Genomic DNA, 16,895 nt, shown 5'->3' with positions numbered 1-16,895 from the left:
TGTGAGTCAAGGAGTACTAGAAAGCGAGTGTTAATTAGAAAGAGTTGGAGGGTGGGGTTGGTAGTGTATGGGACCAGAGGAGGTTAGTGGGATGTGTATGAGATTGGGTCTATGTTTTGTGAGGAAGAAGTGTGAGCCTACATCTTGTTGTGATTGTGATGATCGGTAGCGAAGAGGGTCTGTATGAAGAAATTAATTAAGTCTTTCATTACAGTTGCCTAATGAGGTTGTAGTGGAGGAGGGATTTTTTCTGCCGACCCTTTCTGGCTCCAATAGGCCTAATGGGTGATACCCTTGTTGATGTCTGACCTTAGCTTAGGTCACCTGAACGGTGAGACTACCTGACGAGTTGGCAGTGATATCACTTCCTGCAGATATGGATGGTGGGCGATGTGATCCATGTGTCTTGCTTTTTCTTTTACAAATGTTTTTTTCTCAGGAACCCAATGATGTCACTCCTCACAGAGGTGGACCAAGCAAATTGCTGTGATGTCACTAGCTTTGGTGATGGATGCTGGGAAGTGTGTTGATGTCCTTCACTGTCAAAGTGAATCCTTCCAAACCCATGAAAGGTACAGTGGGCTACATCTGATGACATCTGCATACAATCAGGTACAATGCAAAGGGATTTGAATAAAGCACATTGTTAAACAAATCTGATTTTATTCTATTGTCAAGTATAAACTGGAGGATGGAAGAAGTTTCAAGTGGAAACTCGCATTGTTACTTCTGTAGCTATGGTTGTTGGAGAATGTGGAAAGCTTCTCTGGCTTCTTCTTTTAAAGATGGTTTAGGCAGGAAGCAGTGATGGCATTTCCTACATAGGTGGATGCTGGAAAATACTGTGATGTTACTTCCTGTGGAGATGGATGCTGGGGGATGTGGTAGTTAAATTAAGAAAGGAATATGTTACTTACCCTATAAGGATCTATTCATAGCTTGTAGTGCTGTAGGTTCATATGGTTAGCCTACTCCTACCATCTAATGCTCAGAAGTTTTTTATTTTTATTTTTTAGAAGTCTTTTGAGTCACGATGTATGGTGACTCCTCCTATAATCTGTATTGTTCATGGTCATCAGCTACTTTGTTAGTTTGTTTTTTGGTTCATCGGTTGAGTTTGGGAATGGAGCAGGAAATGAGATAGTAAAAATGAATATGCATATTATAGTTGGAGAAAGGTAAATGTTAGGTAGAATAGTGCTTTCAACAGCTATTAGTTTCTGTGGCGGAGGGTGAATGCATATGAATCTACGGCACTACACGCTACTAATAGATCCTTACAGGGTGAGTAACATATTCCATTTGTAGCACATTGACCATAGATACATATGCTTAGTAATGAATGTAAAAGACTGCTCCCCAAATGCTGTGGATAGTGAATGGATGACGTAGACACTTGAAAGTGTTCGTAATACAACTTGACCCACTTCAGCCTAATATTTAGCTAAGACATCAACACAACAATGTGTGTGAATGTATGTGGGTTACTCCATGTGGCTGCTTTACAGATATCCACTGGCGGAATGTTTACCAAGGAAAGCCAGGGAGGCTCCTTATTTCTGAGTGAAATGAGCTCTTGGAGCAGCAGGTAGCACACATTTGGCTTTGTGGTAGCAAGTTTGCATGCATCTTGCTATCTACCTTGCAATTCCTGCTTTAGAGACTGAAGAGGCTTTCTGAGGATTTGAAAAGGCTACAAAAAGTTGCTGAGGTTTACAAAATGATTTTGTCCTCTCGATGTAATACATTACTATTCTTTTAACTTCAAGTGTGTGGAAAGCTCTTCCTGTTACACAGTCTGGTTTTGGAAAGAAAACTGTGAGCTCGATGGTTTGGTTTACATGAAAGGAAGAAACTACTTTAGGGAGAAATTTGGGGTTTGTTCTTAGTATCAGTTTATCTGGATGGACTTGGAAGAAGGGTTCTTCCAGGGCAAGCGCCTGAAGTTCACTGATCTGTCTAAGAGATGGTATAGCTACTTAGAAGGCCACCTTCCATGTGTGAAACTGTAGTCCACGTGAATGTAGTGGCTCAAAGAGAGGACCCATAAGTCTGGTGAAATCTCTATTAAGAGTCCAGATTGGTGCTTGTGGGATGGAGGAAAGAATAACTCTTTTTAATTGCCCCATTAAAGCTTTGATAACTGGGATTTTAATCAAAGACATTTGTTGTCTGTTTTGCACGTGTGCAGCCAGCGCTGCTAAGTGTTAGCCAAATGCAAGGCCTGCTTGTTGTAAATGGAGAAAGTAGCAAATAAGGTCTTGTACCATAAGGGGGAGCAGTTGGATTAGTTTTGCTATGCAAAAGGTGCACAAATCTTTTCTATTTTGAATGTACCATGCCCATGTGGTAGGCCTACAGGCTTGTTTCTTGTGGAAGATTTAGGTATCCACATTCTAGGACCTCAGGATCTAGATTGTTACATTGCGTTGTTTGGGACTGGGGTGTTTGACCTTGCCTTGCTCCAGAGTTAGAAGGCATTGCCAAATTGGCAGTTCTTGTGTGGCACAAACAACAGTTATAGTAGAGTTGTGAACCATTCTTGTCGAGCCCATGTTGGCGCAATAAGAATTAGTGTGAGGGATGTTTGTTCAGAGCTTCTGAACCAGTAAGGAATATGTGTGAGAGGAGGAAAAGTCTAAACAAATATCCCTGACAACTTGATACACAGTACATTGCCTTTGGCCTGCGGGTGAGGAAACCTGGAGGCAAAGCTTTGCTATTTCATGTTCTGTTGTGTGGCAAAGAGGTCTATCTCTAGGGTTCTCCACCTTTAGAAATGTATTTGAATGGAGTAGTGTTGTATCAATTTCCCAATCATGCACCTGTTGCTGCATCCTGCTGAACTTATCTGCAGTTGTTGTCCACCCTTGGTAGGTATTCTGCTAGAAGTCGGATGTTGTGATGTATGGCCCATTACCATTTATGCTCTGCTATCCAAAAGAGCTGTATGGAGTGTGTTCCTTTCCTGTTTTTGAATGTAGGACATGGCTATAATATTGTTGGTGCGGACTAGAACCACTTTGTGGTGAAGATGTTGTTAAAATGCTTTGAGAGCTAACTGAACCTCAAGAAGATCTAGGTAATTGATGTGTAGGTGCTTCTGCACTGGAGCCCACTCTCTGCGCATGTGAGTTTGAGCATGTGTGCCCTATAACTGTGCATGGATGGGTCTGCTGTGATGGTCACTTACAGAACAGGGGCTTTGAAGGGCCGACCCTACAGCAGAGTGTTGCTGTTCCACCATTGCAGAGGGCAATAGGTACCTAGCCATATCAACACTAGGGGGGTCATTTCGACCTCAGCGGTCTTTTGACAAGACCGCAGAGGGACTGCCGTGCTGTAGATCGCCAGTGGCGGCGGTTTTCCGCTCGGCGTATTATGACTGCTGGCAGCCATCCATCCTTTTCCGGACAGAGGGCCGCCAGCAGCCATACTGGCGGGCGGCAGGGAAGTGGAGGTTGCTCCACCTCCACCGCCACGTCAACAAAACACCGCCCACCGAATCACATTCTGTGATTCGGCGTGGCGGTGTTCTGTTTACGGTGTGGTGGTGGCGGAGCAGCCCCTATGGATCCCGTCCCCTCCCGGAAGATCAACGGACAAGGTAAGTTGATCGTCCGTTAGGGGACGGGAGTGTTGTGTGATGTGTGGGTGCATGGGGGTGTGCGTGTGAGTATGTAGAGGGGGTGTGTGAGTGCGTGTATGCATGCAGGGGTGTAGTGTGAATGGAAATGTGTGCATGTCTGTCTGTATGTATGTCTGTATGGATGTGTGCGTGTATGTCTGAATGAGGGTGTGCGTGTATGACTGTGTGTGTGTCTGTTGGCATGTTTGTTCATGTGTGTGTGGGAATGTGTGTTGGTGGTGCCTGCATGCGTGTCGGGTGTGTGTCTGTGTTGTGATGTCGGGGTAGGGGTGGGAGGGAGGTCCTGCCGCCTTTGGAGGGTGGCAGGGGGGTGTCGGGGACGGACTCGGGGGAGGCGGTGGGGGCTGGCGGAGACCCCTATCAGTGCCAAGGAAGGAATTCCCTGGCACTGATAGTGCTTACCGCCATGGATTTCATGGCGGTTCCAAACCCCATAAAATCCAAGGCCGGGTCATGAAACCGCCAGCGGTCTTGTGACGGCCGCCGGGCTGGAGACCCAAGTCTCCAGCCCAGCGGTCGTCTCCGCCATGGCGGTCTGATCGGAGAAGTGGCGGATGACCATGGCGGTAACCGCCATCGTCATAGTTCCAAATTTTTTACCGCCAGCCTGTTGGCGGTAAAACCGCCACTTCTCCGTCAACCGCCAGGGTCGTAATGACCCCCTAGATCTTGTATGTGCCACTCTGCTTTAGACCATTGTGATTGTAGGCATTGTTGCAGAGGGCGCATGTGCAGTTGTGCGTGAGGTACTATGGGGATACATGAGAGCATCATACTTTTAAGGCTCATCACTCTTCACTGTGACGTGACAATGTGGTTGAAAAAGAGGCAGGGCAAGATCTATCTTTTGTACTCGTGCAGGACTGGGATACACTTTTGCTAAAATGGAGCTTAGGGTAGAACCGACCAAAGGCTGCACTTCTACGGGTTGTAGATGGGATTTTGTAGCATTTAGTGTGAAGCCTAATCTGTGCAAAATAAGGATTACTTTCTTATGTGTCCTGCAGACAATGTTGTTTGCTCGCACTCGATCAACCAATTGTCTAGTTTTGGGAACACGTGCGTGCCCCCCCCACTTCTGAGTTGAGTGGCTACTAATGCAAGACATTGTGGTAATACTCTTGGTGCAGTAGTTACTCTGAATGGCAACACTTTGAACTGATAATGTTGGCCACTTACTTAAAAAACGGAGGTAGCGCTGATGGGCTAGGTGTATTGGTATGTGACAATACGCATCCTTGAGGTCTATGACTGTCATGAAGCGTACTTGCTGCAATAGTGGTATGACGTCTTGTAGTGCAACCATGTGGAAGTGGCCCCAATAGGATGTACTTGGTGAATAGCCTGAGGTCTAGAATAGGTCTTAACATGCCATCTTTCTTTGTAGTGAGGAAATACAGTGAGTGCAGCCCGTGCCACTGGTGTTGCTTTGGGACTAGGTCTATGGCCCTCTTTTGAAGCAGAGCTTGAACTTCCTCTTGCAGGAGTGTTAAGTGTTACTTTGACATAGCTTGTGCTAGAGGTGAGATAGTGGGTGGAGAAGGCGTGAGTTCTAGACAGTAGCCAACTTTTATTGAAGAGAGGACCCATTTATCTCAGGTAATTTGCACCCAATGCACACCACTGGTGTTACGTGTGGGGGGAGGAGGATAGAGTCACTGTTTGGTGGAAGTGGTTTCCTTGGAAGTGGATCCACAACCTCTGCCTCTGTGGTGTGCTCTACAGTATGACCCTTGTGTATAGTGTGATTGAAAGGTGCTTTGTTGCTTTTGAAAGGGGCCTACCTGTGTCTGTAGAGGTGGCAGCTTTGGACGCCCCTCTTTACTGACCCCTCTGAAAGGACCCTCTGTGATAATATGTTTGAAGGGCACCCATGGCTATGGCAGTGTTGGTGTCTTTTTTAATCTTTTCCAGCATTTTGTTCACTTATGGGTCAAAGAGGTGTTCGCCATCAAAAGGTAAATTGAGGAGAGATTGCTGGACATTGGGTTCAAACCCTGACACTCTTAACCAAACGTGGCATCTGATGATAATGCTGGTGTTGACCTCCCTTGCACTGGTGTCTGCTGCATCTAAAGCACAGTAAATTATTGTGTTAGATATGATTCTACTCTCTTCCACTAATTCTTTGCTTGTATTGCTCAAGAAGGTGTTGTAGTAATTCCTGCATCTTATCCCACTCTATTAAGTTGTACCTTGAGAGGACACCTACAGAACTGGCGATCCTAATGTGGTTTGACACCTGCGCTGCAACACATCTACCTGCAGTATCAAATTACTTGCTCTCCTTATCTGTAGGAGAAGCATCACGTGTGCCCTGGGAGTCAGCCTGTTTTCTGGCAGTGTGCACCACAAGAGAATCAGGGGGAACATGGCCTCTGATGTAGGTTGGGTCAGCCGGTGAGGGTTTATTCTTCTTATCAACCATAGGTGTTAGGACCCTTGATGAGACGGGTTGCTTGAAAATGTCTGTGATGGGCTTAAGCATCCCTTACAGGGGCATGGGTAAAACCTGGACGGTGCACTGCGTCATGGATAGTTTCTCTACAAGTAAGTCTTTCTCATCCTGTACTGTGAGCATGTCAGCTGTATGATATTTCACAGCCCTTCAGAGTACCTCATAGAAGGTGGTGGTATCGTCAGGTGGTGAATGTTTGGAGGGGTATAGATCTGGATCCGAATCCCCTTGTGTGTCTACATTATAGTCCTCCCAGGCTTGATCAAGAGTATCTGGATCACCCTGTGGGTCTGGAAGTATGGAGTGTAATAGGGTCTATATGTTCCCGGTACTGCAGTCTCCTAGAGAAGAGCTGGTAGATGACCCTTGTGTGCGTGAGCCACAAGGGGAGCCATTGTGGTGATGTTGGCAGAGGTGGAGGTGTATCTGGTATTGCCAACAGAGGAAGAGTAGGTGGGGGAGGAGGAAGTATAGGTCGAGGTGGAGTAGTAGGTGGTAGAGGAGGTGGAGGTTCAGGTGAAAAATGCACTGGAGTGGTGCCCTGTCCTTATGCTTTTTGCGTGGGTTTTTTTCTGGTTGTGGCTCCATGATCTATTCCTCGAAAGTCTTCTTGCATTTTTCCAACATATCTGTAAGTGCAAGAGGTGGTTTGAGTACCACCCTGCCTGTATCTGGGTTTATGACCAGAATCTTCAGCCTGGCATCGAGATTTTCTTGTACGTTTGTTAAAGTAGGCTGAACAAGCCATTCTTTAAGTTCTGTGTGGGTTTGTGCTATTTTCAGCACTAGATGGTTTTAGGTGCCAAAGCCTTTGTGGCTGACCACGTTTCAGATGTCAATGTGGTTTTCAGCTCCCATGTCAGCTTGGAGTATGAAGATGTTTTCAGCACCAAGGGTGTCTGTGGTTCCGATAGCAGCATGGAGTCTGAAGGTGCCCTTGGTTTTTCTGGCCCAGATTTTGGCTCCAAAGACCTTTCCAGCGTCAGTGTTTGCTTTTTTTTACACCAACTCTGAAACTAGTTATGGCTTTGGAGGAGTCGGTGCCTTCGTTTTCTCGATGGCCTTTAGGGGTTGTTTAGGCAGAGGGAAGACTGCTTGCTCGTTTGCCTGATACCTTCATGACTCGAGGGCAGTGGGATTCCATGAGCCTGTGTTTATACCTTTATGTCCTGAAAGCTTTTGCCACACTAACATGCCAGGTCAAAGTGATCTGTTGGGCTTCAACTTCGTGATCAGAGTCAGGCCCTTCGGCACTGCTGGCGAGAAGAATGGGGACATCTATCGGAGCACCTTGGACCTCCGCCTCTTTGTCGCAGAGGCTGTGCTCTCTATCTGGTTGCGTTGTGTCCCCGAAAATATCAGGTGCGTCTTTCATTCATTGTGCCTGCTTCGTGCTATGGGCCCAGCACCACTTTCTTTGTTGTCAAAGCGTCTTCCTCAATCAGAAGGCCAGGCACGCTTCATACAACGTTTCATTGTGTTCTGCTTACAGACAGAGGCTGCAGACTGGATGGTGATCTTGCCTGGGGTACTTTGCGTGACACCTGGGGCAGAAGCAGAAAGGAGTCTTTTCCATCACTCCGCATTCGTCAGGTTAAGAAAGATGGTGGTTAAACGTAGAAGTTGAAGTCAGGCTGGGCCCAAACCTGGGTGGACAGAAAAACATGCACAAATCAGTAAGTTGCTGGTTTCCTTTGTTATTCTTCATTGAAGGGTGATTTATTGTTCACCGAAAGGCAGGTGAAACCACATCGAAGCTTAAATCCTGGAGTTCCGTGATAGACATCTAAAGCCATGGTAGACATCTAAAGCCAATGGCTAAAAAGGGAGACAATGACTATATGCAATACAGACTACGGGAGGAGTCACTATACCTTGTGATTTGACTTTTCAACCAAAAACCCCTTGCAGGGTTCGAAACCAACACATGATGATAGGAGTATGCTAAGCATATGTATCTACAGACAACACATGCTACCAATACTAAGTTATTAAATGAGTGTGTAATGTTTTTATTTGAAGTTGGAATTTCTTTAACTTGATTTTAAGCACAATACCACATTCCTCAACTCAATAGAGAGACAGTGTCTTCTCTTTCAGGTCTAAATACTACAATCAAACAGTAAACTGTAAGCAGTTCCCTCTTTAGTTACACGTTTGAAAAGCAACCCCCTACTGTTCTCCTATCAAAGACAAAGAGAACGCAAATGGGGGAGGGAAGTGCAGTGGAAAGCATCCTTTGTGATCACATTCAAAGTGTGTACAGTGGCATTCAATGATTATACACGACAACCACAGCAGTTGGGCACAATGTAATTCTACCATCACACACATGGGCCTTGTACCAAAGGACACAGTCACCTATCTGTAGAAGGAGTATCTGATTCTTCCCTCTCATGTTCACCCTCCTATGGTCCTGTGGCTACAACTAAACATTTTTGCATGTTGATTGGTGAAAAAAATAAACGGTGAGTAAAGTGTTCTATGCATTTTCCACAGTGGCTGCAAATTAGGTGCAAAGCATTAGGATGGGAGCCACATTCGTAAAAAGAGTTAGGAACTTTCCAAGAGGTAGATAACAGAGTTTTTGAAGAACTCAAGTCTCTTTCACTACAAATGAGTCCCACATATTTGGAGGTTGGGTGGAGCTCTCACTCACTGCAGGCTAACCATCACAGCTTGTATGATGGACTAGAACCTAGCTTCTAGATGTTGAATGTCTTCAGAGCTCTACTGTGTGCACAACAGGTGCTGGGTCCTATAGAAGCTATAGTTATAGTGAGGCACCCAAACAAAGGATCAGCCCTGCCACAGACTCTTCAGTCGATGGAAGGAACCTCTTTGAATACACCACAACACTTCTAAGTAGCTGGGGTTAATATGTATCTAACATTACATCTGAACACCCGACTGTAGTAATCATTCAGTGTGACTAAGCAAGAAATCTATTTCAGTAAGGTTGTGGTATTATTTAATTCAGTTTACATTTATATTTTTTTAGCATTTAATTAGTGATCCCCTTTGTGTTGTCATTCATGTCAAAGGTTGTGTGACACTGATACCTGTGGTGAAATCACATGTCATTTAGTACTCACTTGAATGGAGATCATTGTGAAAAAATTGGTGCCCCTCAAAGCATTCATTAGAGATACAGAATTACAGCTGGTAGGTTAGGGGTGTCTATTTGCAGATGGCCAAAAATCTATTTTAGGACCGATAAACTTACATATCAAGATTTGAAAACAGGTAAGAGGGATATTCTGAAAAAGACATTTAGATGACTTTAATTAACCCATTAACCTGCATTCAAGTGGAGGGATTTTTAAGTGGATGAAAGCTAAAATTATGCCATTTTGGATTGCAAATATATGTCTACACCCCATAACTCTCTATACTGTATTTTGCTTTCAGCCTAGTGGTTTGATGCAGGAAGAAAGCAGGCAAAATAAAATGCTATAAGTTGGGCTGCGCTTACGTTGTTTCTATGTTTAGCATTTTGAGAAATGTACATTGCAGGGCAGGTGCCAGAAATGGATGTTATACATGATATTCTTGTTATTTAACCTGCCAAAGCTTACATTCATATTATGAGCGTGGTGAAAGAAGTGGCTACTGTAATTACAATGTACCAAATATTAAAAAGGTAACCATCAAGTATAGAGTCATAAAACTGGAAACATATACCTAATTAGAGTTGGCAAAACAATATACAACCCCTCCAAAGAGGATTTAATAAGGATTCTCAAAGCGAAAATCTTCTAACCCTCCCTTCCCAGAAAGGTAACCAACAGCAGACATTGGCCCTCATTATGAACTCGGCGGGAAAACCCGCCGAGTTCGGCTCTGGTGGTCAACAAAAGACCGCCAGTGCACTGAACCCCCCGCAGGCCACATGAAGATCATTCAGCTGGGCCAGCGGGCGGAACCAGTGTTTCCCCCAGCCGGCCAAGCTGAATGGAGGGCCTGAACATTGACGCCGACTCCATTGGAGCCGGAGGCAATGTAGCAGTGCAGCAGGTGTAACAGCACCCACGCGCATTTAACTGCCCGTAAATCGGGCAATGAAATGCGTGACAGGGCTGTGCATGGGGGCCCCCAGGGGGCCTCGAGGCACCCATTCCTCTAGCCTTTCCCTGGTGGGGTAAACCACCAGGGAAAGGCTTGTGGAGCCTGAAACATTATCCGGCGGGCAGCACTGCTCTGTCGGATATGTAACTCCACCATTGACAGGCTGCCCAGGTGGTCGAAGCCTGGCGGTGGCAGAGTTACAAAAGTGGCAGTTCTGCCACGTATATTATATGGCCCAGACCGCCAAGTTCATAATGAGGGCCATAAAGCCCAGTAAAATAATCTATGAGAATCCATATAACATTACAATTGTCTACTGGGTTTAACACAGAGCAATGACTATCCACATGTAAAGGCCTAATGGCTTTAACATGTGCTTTTAACAGTAAATATTTCAGGCCTACTGCTTGGGTCACAGATTTTCATAATAGATGAGAGCTATGGCATCTGGCATAACTGTTCCAAACAAATCAATTAAGCCTATTGCCTTTATCATTGGTTAGTCACCTTAACCATAAGCTTTACCATAAGGCAGCAATCAGGCACAAGGTCAAACTTACAAGTGATTACTAAACAGTTTCTGTAGACAAAACATATTCAGTGCCTCCTAAGAGGGTCTAACAATGATTATCATAAAGCAAACCTTCTACCTCAGGATTCATTCAAGGATTAATGCTTTCAGCTAACACCAAACCCTGTACTGCTAGGACAAACTGAGATTCCACAGAACAAAATACCAGTCTACTGTTTTAACACACATGACAACAATCTGTCCTTAAAAGAGTTTTGGCTTTACCAAATGCTTATCTCAATAAAACTGCTAAGCCTCCTGCGTTTGCCATTCATTTTCATAATAAACAGATCAGACCTATAGCATACCTTTTCACAATAAACTAACCACATCTAAAGATTTATCACTGCTTTGGCAAAATACAAACTCATACCTCCTGTATGAAGCACAAGTGTTACCACAAAGCAACCACTGGTATGTAGTCATAATAATTACAAATACCACCCTTGAATGTCTTTTGGTTTTGCTATATTTGTTTTACAATAAAAAGGTCAGACCTACTACCTCTGTCATAACTTTTCATAATATATCGGGCTTATAGCTTGATCAATGCCTTGCTACCATAACCAACTCAGACCTGACGTGCTGTGCATTGGCTTTTCCTCAAGGCAAACAATGCAATCCAGGCATTCATTCACAGCAGACGCACACAGCATCTACCCAATCATAGTCTTACATACGTACATTAACAACTGTGCAGATTTAAAGCTTTGCAGTAGTTCTTCTTAAGCTCTTTAATTATTTATTCTCTGAGGTATAGCAACTGCTGTGCTGTCAAGCCAGACCTAAAAGCAACCTCAAGGTAACGTTTCTCATTGCCAATTTCAGACACTTAAAGCCTTTGACTAAGAAACACACAGCACGGTTTATTTTCCTGGGCTCCAAGTCTCACTGTTCCATGAGCCCTTGGGTGCTAAAGTAGCAAAATTCTAAGAAACCTCTAAAGTCACACATAACTTACTTTTCTCACGATAATGTGGATTAATACTCTCTTACATAAGCTATCCCATGTGCTTTAATATAACCCTCAAAAGTGTTGCCCATTACATACAAACTGATCTGACCTCCAGTGAGGCCCATATATATACCCAAGTTCTAGATGCTTCCGTTTGAAAGTAAAACCTTTGAGCATTAGTAAACTGTAAATAGTAACATTTAGTTTACAGCCTCTAAAAACAACAGAGGTGCATTATGAAGCAGAACATAAAGAAAACAAGATATTTTACTTTATCAAGGGCGTACAAAGTTGGCAGTAAAAGTGAGGACTACTATAAGTCAAGCCTAATGCAGAGCTTTCATGTTTCCTAGGTCATGAATGAGCATCTCATCCAGTACAGCTCACAGCTTTGCATTCTGGAACTTTTAATCCTGATTTTATAACGGGATAACCATGAAAGGAAGTCAGAGAATGCAAAACAAGTGGCCGTCGCAGCTAATATTGAGATCAAAAGTATGAAGCCCACACAAGCTAGCTGCATACTTCTGTACAGCACATAAGATGATTACATAGAACAGGGGCTCCTCCGTTAAGGCGGAGGAGCATCACCTCACTGCCAGCAAAGGCAAATGAAAAATGAAATGATAATATTTTTCCGTGTTTTTCCCCTTAATTATTGTCCACCCACCACCTTTCCCTGGCTTCGGCCGCTACTGAAATAGAAACTAGCAGGAACATGTAATCTCTCCAGCCTACATGTTTCTCCTGCTTTAGTAGCGGATGCCAGTACAACACAAAAACATTTCTGTTATGACTTACCTGATGCTCCAATTGGAAATGCTTTTAAATAACACACAAAGTACACAGCGACCTTACTCGAGCCCAGGAGTACCAACGGACACTAAAGGTGAGTTGTGACTTCAGCTTGAGGCAGGCTGCACATGGTCTGATGCTGACACAGGAACCGTTTTTACAAGAATTGCAGACAAACAAGGAGGAACACGAAAGAGGCAAGGTAAGCAAAACAAAGGTGCAAAGAAGACAGACATGCTGACCGAACAGGAATCACAGAACCAAGTAGTTGCTGGGCAACTTGTTCTCATGTCTCTGCTGCTTGAATTGTTCTGGCTGCAACTCTTACATTACTGTGATTGATCCTTTGTTTCTGTTTGACTTGGAAGGCCCACCCTCTCTATCTCAGTTCCAGCCATTGCTGTCCAGTCTTCCATAGCCTTCAGATGTCAGATCTCAATCTTTTCTTGCATCTCCTTGTTGTTCTTATTTCTTGCTTGATCCTATGTTTTTACTGCATGGTTCTGATCCTTGTTGAGTCACGACAAGAACTGAGAGATGTGCCACAGTTAAAGTGATGCTCCTTGCTAGAAACAAGTACCAGCTTGTCTGTACTTCCCTTGAACGGACTCTAGATCTGGTTCCTCTCTGCCTGAAGAGTTAACGGATCGGTGTTGAGATCAACAGAAGGAAGGAAGGATTTGAGGGCTTAAAGGAATACCCTTAATTTCAGCATGCTGCTTTGGCACCTCTGTTCCAAAGTGGACTAAATCCCTAAAACAAAGCAGTCAACCTTATCGGAGTTGGTTGTTCGACTGATCCCTCTGCTGGAATGAACTGCTTTGTAGGAGGGTTCCAAAATGAAACTCCCAACAGAACGTCCTTGCTAGCACACCACCACAAAAAAATGTAGATTAGTCAAATTAAATGTCTCAACCAAACTCCTGTCACCTGCAACCTTTTTTCTTTCCGACACTCTCGAAGGGGGTGCAGATGGAGTATGATATTCAGGACCCTGAAAACCCCATCAGACCATGCAGCCAATAAGGTAGGAAACTTGACTGCCTACTGTCTTTCATCATGGACATTTTCTCTGGATAGAAGACAGTTTGTCTTCCAAAAGAAACCAGTTTGCAACCACAGTTGCCATATGGTTTCAGCTATCTGAACAGAATGAAGGATTGACATACACATTTTCAGGTGAAGCTCGAAACTGAAAAGAAGACGAAAGGTACCTAAAAATCCTGATGCAGCTTGAATGTCCTATTTACACTTATCTATCAACTTCTTAACATCACAAAAGATACTTCAGGTATAAAAATAGTTGTCTTCAAAGAAATAGAAGCTCTTTTCATAGGATAGGAGCCCTCACCCACCCAAAGAGTGGCATGCTTCATCATTGGGATCTTCCTCAAACTGATATTCCTATGAGTATCAGTGTGGGTTACAACTTTCAAGAAGAGGGGACTATTGGAGATGGATGTCACTGGAATGTGCTTCATAGATATTTGTGGAAGTGTATAATTGTTTTAAGCAAAGAGAAGTGGGGGTACTGGTGTGAAGGGCAGAGTTAAAACTGCATAATGCTAGACCTTGAGTTTATTTGTCTGGTCTCCAGAGGTAAGGTAAATAGAACAATGCAGGGGTTAATTCAACCCACACAGAATGTTCCGTATGTTTCTGCCTTGAATGTTACGCTTAGTAAGAGGTGCAAAGGCATTCAAAAGGACCTGCTTATTTCTGTCAAAGTAGGTCCTCAAATAGTGTAGCAAGAAAAAATATATAATGTGCAAAAAGAAAATCTTAAAGCAAACAACCAGTGGCTAGGTTGGATTCTGGGACAATGGGCTTGTCACCAACATTTAAAAAAGGAGTAGTAATAATGATAAACAAGTGTGTAAGTATAAGAGTGCAAACATGTGAGCCAGCCAGTACATAAAGTGAAGTAAACACCATTCCTATTACTACTCAGTTTATTCAAACTACATAAAAGGCACCACAATAAGCTGGCACAAAATTCGACTCCCAAACAATATTATATGGCAAATCCATTAATTCTACCAATTATTTATGTGATTTAAAGATACAAGTGCATACAGGGTTAAGGTGAACAGGTAGAATAGTGTGTCTGCTTCCTTCCATATATAAATGCTTGACAGGAATTCATTATACCTAATTCTCTCCCTATACGTTTTCTAACTATCATACCAAATCCCTAATGATTACAAATACTTATCGGTTTATTGCAGATTCCTCCTTCATTATTTATTAATTCTAAAAGGAATGGCAATCGGACTACCCATTGTAAGTAGACACTTCCCCTCGTTTGTTGTCAATCTGTGGTAACATCTGCCTAATTAAATTCATCTCCGACCAATTTTGTTTAAGCTGTCAAATCACAAATTCATTTTAATGCTTCAGGATTTATTGAGCTTGTTTATTCTATCCCTCATTATAAAAGTTTGTCCACGTAATCTGTACACTAAATTATTTATACTAGTTGTAATATGTCTTGCCAAGCACCTGCCATTATTTTTATGGTGTTTTTGCCTCAGATCAAGCTGCAATGTGGAAACAGCTACCTTACACATCGTAGACAATGCCATCTGGACCGTAGATGTAGATGACCCCCGAATCCTGATACTGCTGTACCTCACAGCCACCTTCAACACAGCAGATCGCCCCACCCTCATCCACAACCTAAAGTCTCGAATGGGATTCACTAACAACATTCTTCTCTGATTTTTCACCTATCGATCCATCCCTTACATGTTTGTTCACATGGGACATCTATGGTCCATTAGATTCCAGTTCCAAGTTCCAGTAGGGCTCCATCCTTTTGCTTGTCCTCTTTACCCCCTGCAAGAAGCCCCCAAGGATTCTAATCACTGATAGCATGAAAATTCACCAATACGCTGATGTTACACAACTCTACTTGAAAGCTTTATTAGCTTCAGACATCCATTGCCCCAGACACTACTTCACATCATTCAGATCTACATACTGAGCACCTACCTAGACCTCAACATTACCAAGACTCAATCCCTGTTATATGCCAAGAACAACAAGCAAAGGCTAGTCCAAATCTGGCTCCACAACATGATACTTGACAATTTTGAACACCAAATTTCATCAAATGCTAAGCCACTTGGATTCATCTGAGGCTCGCAATCCCCGGTTGCATTTGGTACTACTTCAGCCAGGCAACATAAGACTGGCGACAAAGAAATGCAAAAAAGAATAGAACAGGGCAACAGGCCTTTTCTGACTATGCACCCACGATCTGATACAACGTCTCTGTATGTATCTTGACCGCCCAGACCCTGCTCCAATTTAGGAAACAGCTGAAAATGCCCCTTTAAAGAATGCTACATCACAATGTAGTAACCATGCACTTCTCCTCCCAGAACCCAGCAACCTCTCCAGTCTATTGTTGACTAGATCTTTGCCTTTGACCCTGTACGGTGCTCTGTTGCTTTCTGGTTAGGTTCACTCTATACAAATACCAAATACAAAATAACCGAAATCCTCTTGATGAATTTTGAGGCTCTTCTGGATGAGAAAGAGAGCAGGTTTTATGTCTGAGTATTTACTAATAGGTCACTAGGTAAATAATTAAAGATACCTTTCTCTCTTCTAAAGACAACTCACAATAAAATAGGCCATTTTTTGCAAAACAATCAGGACCTCGGCATAAATACTTGTATCCTTGACCCATGGCATCTGAAAGTGGTACAACGAGCTTGACTCTTAAGTCTGTTTATCAGTGACAAAAAAGGAAAAATAGTATGTACCTTCTGTTTTCCCTGGGCTACAAAAACAGCCGGAGTTCATAACCAAGTTCCACTATATTTCCACAAGATTCTAATAGTCAAAAAAAGTTAATTCACTCACAGCTGATGTCCTTATTTATCTTCTATACCCTTGTCTGGAATCTATGTCAAGATATGCTTCACAGCTCTCTGTGGTAGCATGAAGTCTAATTTGATAACATATTTCAAATGGATGGCATGCCTTAATTTGTCTAGCTTCATGTGTATGTGGTACGTTTCATATCATGTATTTTTGCACCCTGGGTAAGTTCTCTCTGTTAGTAAAATAATGTCGAAATCCAATATTCAAAAGAGAACTACTGATAGAAGCCAACCATACCACTCACATAATTTAATTCAGTTAAAACATATCATCACAACGCTTATGTCTCAGGTAAAAAGTAAGGTCGTACCAGAGTTGGGGCAATGTACACAAATGTCAAAATTGGTACAATGTACATGAAAGGCTCGCGGACCACACTGAACTTTGTTGAAGCATGGCTCGAACAACAGATCTTTTGAACCTGAGTGAAGCGGCAATAGGGAACACAATTATGCTGAAGGGGGGGCATACCTTTGACCCCGAGCTGCCAGATGAGCTCTACACA

This window comes from Pleurodeles waltl, chromosome 12 (assembly GCF_031143425.1).
Source record: "Pleurodeles waltl isolate 20211129_DDA chromosome 12, aPleWal1.hap1.20221129, whole genome shotgun sequence".
Classification (NCBI taxonomy): domain Eukaryota; kingdom Metazoa; phylum Chordata; class Amphibia; order Caudata; family Salamandridae; genus Pleurodeles; species Pleurodeles waltl.
The sequence above is the reverse complement of the archived record's forward strand: the minus strand, read 5'-3'. Positions refer to the sequence as shown.